Source organism: Athene cunicularia (genome assembly GCF_003259725.1).
Source record: "Athene cunicularia isolate RWA chromosome 4 unlocalized genomic scaffold, athCun1 chr4_part1, whole genome shotgun sequence".
Classification (NCBI taxonomy): domain Eukaryota; kingdom Metazoa; phylum Chordata; class Aves; order Strigiformes; family Strigidae; genus Athene; species Athene cunicularia.
The window spans coordinates 18367233-18376550 of NW_020799098.1; positions in this window are offsets into that span (position 1 = coordinate 18367233).

Genomic DNA, 9318 nt, shown 5'->3' on the forward strand with positions numbered 1-9318 from the left:
CCCACCAGCCGCCCCGGCTTCCTCCGTCGGGAGCTCTTTGCCTCGGCCGTGGCCTGCTGGCGATGGCCGCTGTCTTTGGGCCCCCCAACACTGTGTACAGCCGAGGGTCCCTGTGATGCTTGGTGGGCCCTATCCTCCTCGCAGGAATAGGGTGGAGCGTTTTGGTTTCCCTCTCCTCTGTTTCTATGCTTTGCCTCTTGCCCCCAGCTCCAAATCCCTGGTCTTGCAGGAGGGAGTGTTGCCATTCATGCTTCATGGAGGAAGGATAGTCCCCTGCCTAGGTGCTGAATGGCTTTCAGTACTCCAACGCCAAGTATCTACTGCTTGTAAGGCATTTGTCCTCAAATCAACCCTGTAAAATGAGGTAACCTTGTTATTCCCTCTTGACAGCCAAAGAGCCAAATGATGGAAAAAAGTTATTTCAATATCATCAATCTCAAATGCAAAAAAAAACCCTCACCTACCTACAATGTGTCTTTTCATTGCACACTTGGGACTGCTTTTCTGGGTGGAGTTGGTTCATGTTCTCACATTTCTCTGCAGCCAGGACAGCCAGGCACGAACGCCTTTGTGCCACTGACAGCTGAAATTCTCAATACGTTCTTTGCCTCCAGTAGGTGTGAGGATAATAAAATACCTGCTACCTAACTCGCAGTCAAATTACAAGAACTGACAGCATCTACTTTAAAAATTTTAAGGGAGACTTTGCAAAACCCATAGGAAGTTCTGGTCCCTAACAAAGAACTCACAATGCCCCATCCTTACAGAAGAGCACTGGCAAATAACAGCCTGCAAAATACCTGTTATTGCACAGAAATGCAGTTTAAGTCACTGGTAATAACAGCTGCCAAAATGAGTCTTACAAAAACTTCAAGGTATCCTTGGGTAATGTAAAACACTCAGGTTGTGACCCAGAATTAAATGTAAGCTAATGAAAGACACAGACAAACTAGGAATTGTGGGTTAGGCAAGTGGAACAAGATGACAGCAATAACATCACAATTACCTGGGCATGTTGTAGATACCCTTTACCCACCATCATGTTTCCTCTCCTTGATTGTATGGCCTCTTACAAATGAAGATGGAACCTGTCCCATGTACTGAAATTGTTGACCAGAATGCAAAGAGGGCGCAAGTCCTTGAACTTTAATTCAGGTTTGCATGCCACTGAGTCATTCAACAGGACCAACCTGATCTGGGTGAGATGTGAAGCCACTATTACTCAAACTAACTTAGATCAGGACACAAAATACAAAGTTGATAATGCCTTTGTGCTCTTATGCTGCTGTTGTTCCAACTGTAAGAATAAAGAGATTTAATTAGCACAAAACTCACCTATGTAAAGTTAATTCTTTTGGTTTGGGCTTTATTTGAAACAAATTCAAGCATAGTGAATTTGTATTGGGTTGGTGCTTTGTGTGATGGAGGCCCACCATTTTTGATCTGGCACTGGGAGTTGTAAAGTTGGATCAACTATATCAAACCACGGTCCAAGATACTCAGAAGTAGTGCTGGGTTAAAGAGTTCTTCCCCTTTACTACTTTCTTCCCATAACCTTCAGCGGTATCGATAACATGATCCAATTCTCTGCACAGCTACATAAAAAGTTTGTGCTGGGCTAAGGATCAACATGGAGATAAAGCATACAGCTGCCTTTTCTGGCAGCGGAGCAAATTTATGACAGTTTAAACAACTAATTCTACCAGAATTTTGGCTTGGCATCACCACTGTTTCAGCATAGCTAATCAAGATGGCACTTCAGTGCTACTGAAGGGAACATTCCCATATTCTTCTGAAGCTACTTGTTCCTCTCCTTTGTCTTGCATTTGTGGCAATGCATATGTTTTGACCCCATTAGTCTCTAGTTGTATCAGTGAGATGATCCATATGGTCACATAATCTAAAAATAATGATGGAAGTGGTGAACTGTTGCTTCTGGTGACTATGATCTTAACTCTCAGTTTTCCCATAATTCTGGAGAGATAAATTTCTTGCTACCACTTTTCATCTTAATGTCATGTCCAATTCCTTTCCTTCTAATTTATAGGTTCAGGTGTGTTACTTGCTCTTGATGGTTCTACACTATCTACTCTGTTCTTTCTACTCTACTGAGAACACCCCTACTAAGATCTCTAACTATGGATCCCAGTTGCAGAGATCCTAAAATTTTAAATTATGCCTCTGTTTAAACTGCTACTATTGAAACCTTGTAGTGTTGTTCTCTGATGATTTATATCCTCTTCATTTATCTGCTTCTGCAGTGAATCTAATTCCAGGGCATATTGCTCCTCACCTGTCTTCAGAAAGCTTGAAGGATTCAAGCAAAAAGCTCTTCTTGAAGGCTTGTGCTTTTATCCTCATCTTTTCTCTTTCATGCAAATTACTGCAACTTTCATTCAGTGCCAAAGGTTTGAAAAGTATTTTCTTACATTGACTCAGGAAAGCTCTTAATCCAAAACATATGTCCCATAGGAGTCACGTAACAAATTTCATGTGTGTCTTTTTTGAACAGCAATATAGCTTTGTCAAGTTTATGAGAACGTTACGTTTATTGTAGTTGTAGTGGTCTAAGGAGGTAAGGACAAAGTTACATTGTACATCTGCTTCAGAAAACAGAAAGTCCTCTTCCTTCTAGCTTTCTAACAACGCCTCTACCTTTAGGTTATATGCCCTCATTCTTGCTCCACCTGTGGCAGTCATCTGATTGTTCAATAAACCAATTCAACTCAACAACTAAGCTAACCTTTTTTGAATTTAGTTTTCTGCCAGGTTATTGAGCTGAATCAACTCAGGGAAGGGTTAAAAGAGTGCCAGAGCTGGAGGAAAGTGAGTACAAGCGCAAACAAGTACACTTTGTCCTTTTCTCATTTCCCTTCCCTTCATAAAATTTGTCACTAGTACAGTCAATTTTGAAAATTAATTTTTCCTCTCTTCTTTCTAGTCTACTAATTACTAGCTTCCTGTATCCAAGATATTAAGAAGGGTGTGGGAAAGAGGGAAGGGCAAATAAATTCTTATCAGTGTTTATGTGTAAACAAAGGTAGCTTTGGCAGCACTTCAAATCCTTCATTTGTCCTCAGGTCAGAGAGATAAATAGGAGCTTTTACATGATTTTTGTCTGTCTTTCTGATTCTTTTCTTTGCTTACTCCCGTCCTTTGCTTTTATCAGTTCAGATTTCACATCCTTGCACATTTTTCTGGGCTATCATCACCTTCACTGAAATGGCTGCTCCCTAATTCTCCTCTCAGGAGACTCCCATGCTGCCACTACCTTCATATTTTCTCTTGTTTTTCTCACTGCCATGGAGTCTTCTACCTACCGCACTTCATCTCTTTCCTTAATAGACTGGGACATCATCAGTTATGTTTTCTTTGCTACAGCAGTTGTCAAGGAAGAGGAAGCAGTTGGTTGCCCTCAGCTATGTCTGCAATACTGTGGTTATTCACTATTCCATGTACAGGCAGGTGATGATAACTGCTGGCACACGCTGGGTTGCTGTTGGTAACCACTAAATCCAAGCAGGCGAAGATTCACCTTTCTACAACAACTATTTCTTACTCAGGTGCAGGTTGTGGTATTATATCCCTGTCTCTGTCAGACTGTTCACTGAGTTACGCTTGTGACAAACACAGGTATTTCCAGATTCTTGGCTGATGTTTGTCATGTTGGACATCCTCCATTTATTCTCAGACACAGAGATGTTCTCTAAGCCCCTCTCCCCAGTCTACTGAAGTCAAGGGTCAGAGATCTTCAGTGTCAGTAGTGGGGAAAATAGAGTTTTCACACTCAGTTGGGAGTCTGAGGAGAAACACTGTTTCCCTTTACCTGACTGTTCCTTTAAGTAGACATATTTCAAGAATGCTTTGGCAGAATAGCAAACATTAGTTGGGTTAGTTTGTACACTTCTTATGCAAAACTTTTTGGAAATGCTTAAAATGGGAATGCTCTTAAAGCTGTTTATTTAGAAGTCTCTGAGTTTGTTTATCAATAAATCCCAAATTAAATCAGAATTCGACGCTGAAATTTTGTGTGTTAAAACTTGAAATATCACCAGATGCACTTCTGCAGAAAGAAGTCAAGCCCTGAAGATTTTCATGCTTGATTTTCATTATTTTCTTTGCCTTGAGTGAAGGACAAAAACCCCATACAGTGTGGACTCAGCAGACTCTTACAGGGATCTCACTCCTCTTCTGCTGTTCTAGTCTATAACTGTAGATGGAACACCGACTTTGAAATACACTCCCATTGCAAAATTTTAGAAAGCAATATATGCAGCTCAAAAATATGTAAAATATGTTGTGCAAGGTTTCTTTCTGACATGCAATTCCATCACCACTTTTTCAGTGTTTGGCCTGCAAATAATTATTTCATATAATTTTGAAATCTCTTTGCTTTCTATATATCTGATGTGAATTTTCAACAAAATAAAGGTAGAGCAATAGAAATATGCATTTGCATAAAGATAGATATAAATATAGTTTTCATACGAAGATAAATAAAAGAGGAAGAGATATAGTTTTCACACATTAAAAATTTTGCTAAAATGTGTAACTGCCACTTCAGCCCCTTTTGAAAAGATTGTTATCAGTTAGACACATTACTCAGCATTAATAAACTTGCAGGCTTCCAAGCAATAATCTAATAAAAACGGAAATATAGTTTTCCTTCTACTCCTTGTTATACTTTGTTAAATACTTTAATAGATGTTATAATGTAAGTAGGATCCAAACACACAGAGTTGTGGGGAAAAATTAGTAGGGAAAGCAAAAGCCGGACTGCTTCATTACTAACATATCAGTGCTTGTGGCTGAAAATAAGCTGATGGTATTCCAAGATGGTGGTGATTATGTCTAAATAGATAGATGGAGATTTGCACCGTTGTGTAAACAATGCATGTGAAAGAAAAGCTGTCTGATGCTCAAGCAATTGAAATGATTCAGAAGTTAAACTTCCTTAACATGAATACTTTGAAGAATTTTCTTCACTCCCAAATCTTATCACCTTAGATTTTACAGAACACTAACTCTAGAAGTCCCAATTTTATTGGCTGCATAATGGCACCTGAAGCAAGAGATCCTCTTTCTCTTCCCTGCACAGTTCCTTGAACTCAGGCAGAAAATTCAGAATGAAAAACAGAAATGAAAAGTCTTGTAATGTGATAGTTAAAGAAAATTAAAATGGCTACACTGGCCAGAGGCAAGCAGCAGCTGAGTCCCACACTGATGTGGAAATGTAGCTCAGACAATATCATACAGGACTGAGCTGGGCCTGGGTGATAATCAAAAAAGCAAAAGGGGAGGGTAATAAGAAGCACATCTGGGCTCAGAGGTGTACCCGCAGCCGATGGAGCAGGCATTACAGACACACTGATGACGGTAAGTAACATGTTGCCCCTGGGACAGAGCCTGGGGTCTTTGCTGGCAAGTAACCAAGACTCATCTACACCCTACATGGCATAAAGACACACGCCACAGCCAGCACCATGCAGGGATACAAAACAAGCAGTAGGTGGGTAGGAGAATGTCTTACCGTGGTTCTCCTTCTGAACTCAAACCCATACCTTTCAGCAGGTGGAGCCACAGCAGTAGGTTATAGCATGCCTGTCTGGTTGCAAAGCTAGCGCTCTCCTGTCATTAGAGAGTGGTATTTGTGCCACCCTCAATTACGAAATAAAAATACGGTCCAAACAATCTGCAGTAACACTCCCACTGGTCTTTTCTCCCAGTACATTTTATCCATAGCATTACTTCTAGTTCTGGTAAGCAACCACAAGCCATAAAAAGTGAAGCAATAGGAAGCACAATAATAAATAGCAATTAATACATCATTATAGGTTTGCTTCTCAAGGCAAAAGGAATGGGGAAAACAATGCTGTTAACATCAGCAAAATTTCTGGATCCTGCTTTTTGGGTACTTAATCATCCTGTCATCTAGGCACTTTCATGGGAGTTTCGTCAGTGAAACTATCTAGGGAAAACTTTTTGTTCAAGCAGGCCCTACAGTCTACTCCCCTTTTTTTTTGTGGTTTCCGAAATTATATGATTTTATCTTGATAAACACAGCACGGTAAACATATTCCACATTGTGTTTTTTACTTCCCAGATATTTTTTCAATAGAGATTTAAGTATTTAATTTAGACTTCATTAAACAGTTATTATATATTAAACAAATAGCAACTACATACTAAAACATTTGCAGACTATTATGCTATGCAATAGCTCCATATCAATTTCACAGTTATGAATCTATTACGTAACTTTTAATCCTTGGTGAATATTTAACAATCAGTATTCAAATAACATACATTAACTGTCCTATTAAATCTAAATTAATTGTGGCTCAGGGAATGTTAATTTAAAAGGTTACCTATTTTCCCAGCAGATCTGAACTTTGTTTCATATTTTTCCATTAAAATTAGTGTTAAAGACAGAGTAAATTTGTTTCATTTAGAATATAGTTATTAGGTGCTCTGAATACCTGTGAATCGCATTCTTGCCAAGCTTCTCTGCTAATAGTGATATTAAAGACTTTCTCCTATTTTCTTCCAGTATAATTAGCATTACCTAGAGATAATAAAATATCACATATTTGTTTAGGAAAAGTAATCCCTGTTGAAGGAGCTGACATTCAGCAGTTCATTAAAATCAGTGACTTACATTTTTTCTGTGGGATATTGCATATTTTGGATTTACAAAATGACCAACTCTCAGGAAGGGATGTAAGATTGAAAATTTATGGAACTTTAAATGATTCCAAATCACCACAGAACTGATCTAAAAGTGACTGTATCCCTTGCAGTCCTCTGCATAATAAATGTGAGAAGCTGCAATAATGCTGGATTTAGACCTTGGATTCTGTTATTTGATGAAGACTGCACAGCCATGAACAATAACTCTCATCAGAGTGTTTTGATCTGAGAACTGAGATGTTTCATTGGAGAAAGGGACAAGATTCCTTGAAAGTAATGCCAGAAGAAACTGTTGAATCATATAGTCTAACATATACTATAAGAAGCCATCATAAACCCATACTGACCTCGGTAAACTGTATCTTATTCAACCTCTCTAGAAAGATATTTCTAAGAACATCCAGAGCTAGAGAATTCTTTGCTTATTTTAGCAATCTATTCCCAATGACTGTTCACCTTTAGATTTAAAAATAAACATACCAATTTGAAGCTTTCTGCCTTCAGTTATGCTGTTTTTAAAAGCTAGTATAAAGGCATTATTCAGCACCCTGTATCTAATTCTCAGGATTGTATACATACACCCTAATCATAGCACCTCTCAGTCTTTTTAAAACCAAACATTCTTTGTCATACAGAAGTCTTCCCAGCCTGTCTGTGGATCTTTTCTTCATTCTCTCCATTTTCTCAACACTCCTAAAAGCACAGTCACCGAAACTGTATGTAGTATTCCAATATTAGTCTCATCAATGCCATATAACTTCTTTGTTCTTACTTACCATTATTTCCAGTTATTGTGTTTTGGGTTTTTGCCACTTCACATTGAGAATCAGTGTTCAGGAGCCCACTGAACAGTCTGTTGTAGATCTGCCTTGAGTTCTTTGTCCTTGGATATATCCAAGTATGTGGCAGTATGAAGATACATATTCATTTTTAAGTACAAAGAGTACAGCAGGCTGCTCTGCATATTGCATGTTAGTTGTGTGTGAAATACTCCATGTTTCTGAAATCAAACTTTTGATGTTCTACTGTTAGACCTACTATATTGATGCTATAATAACATCTAACATCCAAACCACAAGCAGAGCAGAACAGTGTTCTGGCTCTTTTTCCCAAAACTATTCCCACTGAAACCTGCAATTTTCAAATTAGAATCATAGTGTAATTTAGATTGGGAGGGATTTCTTTACATCATCTGCTTCAGCTTCCACTCTGAGCAGGGCCAACTTCTATGTTAGATCAGGTTGTTCTGGGCCCTATCCAAGTTCTTATCCAAGTTCCATGCAAGTTGCCATGCTACAATACGAAGGAATCAGTATTATTACCCTGTACATATTACCCATCACTGTCACGTGGCATTATTTATTTCCAGAATTGAAATGAGAACGTTGAATAGTACCAGAACCGAGTCTCTCATGAGACACTCTAGAAACATCTCAATATAAGGAATCTTTAAATGTATAATTTATTGAAGGCTTAACCTAAAGAACATGTATCCTACTGTTAACATATAGTACTGATTTCTTTTAAACTGTTTGGTATGGTGCTATAGCACTCAGAGAAATCTTATCTATGAAGTTACTTCAATCATTCTAACTTTGTGTCAAGAAAGAATGAGCTCAAATATGTTTAAGAGTTGTACTTAAAAAAAATATTAATTTATAATGTTTCCCTGTTGATCAATTTTATGTTGACTTTTGCTATACTTTTCCAGATTAAAAGTTCATAGTCATTATGCTTTGAACACTGACACAACAGTAATACTGTTTCTGTTCTCTAGAATTCATTCAACTTTACAAGACATAGTAACTGAACATCTCTGAGTAAGAGATGCATACCAGACTCTCCTTGGAATCTCGGCCACAAGATAATTGTGCACTGAAAAAAAAAAAAAAAAAGTGTTCTTTACAGATGTTTTATGACATTCTCCACGACCACAGCAAAAAGACAAAATCAAATGTGTTATTTTTACAAGACACAAGGCTTCCAAATATGAAATATGTAGCTTTCAATTGTATTTTCTCTGCTCCTATGCAGACCTCTTAAGTTTGTCCAGTAGTTCCTATTTTGCAGCATCATGCAGCTGGGCTGTGTTCTCATAAATTTGCAATACCATGTTCTAATAGTTTTTCTCCCACTCTGTAATAGCACTGCATGCCAGATGTGTCAACTATGTACTTGTTGTTGGGAGGCAAAGTCACAGAATAGGATGGAGGCTGGCATGTTATGCCACATCAGGTGAGCAAGGGATTGCTGTTAAAAAGCACATTCCTACAGTACAGGCTAGCATTGAGCCTCTCTGTCTAGCTTTGCATTTGTTGCACGGAATTTTATCAGAATTTGAGTCTGTACTTGCTGCAGAGATAAAACAGTGTTGGTGAGAGCTCTTTCACAGCTCTTTCTAGGGTCTTCATCATCCAGTGCTTGCTTTCCCACAGAAGTTGAATATTGAGGGAGCTGATGGCAATCACTGCTATGAGAGAGTGCAAGCTGCATAATCTTGTCCAGTCTGAGAAAACAGGGAGTGTTTAAAAAGAGTTAAATTATGTTAGCTAAAGAAATAATATAGACAGATTTACTACCCTTTACATTGTTTAACTCTTTGTGGCTGACCATTGAGTTCAAGGCCAA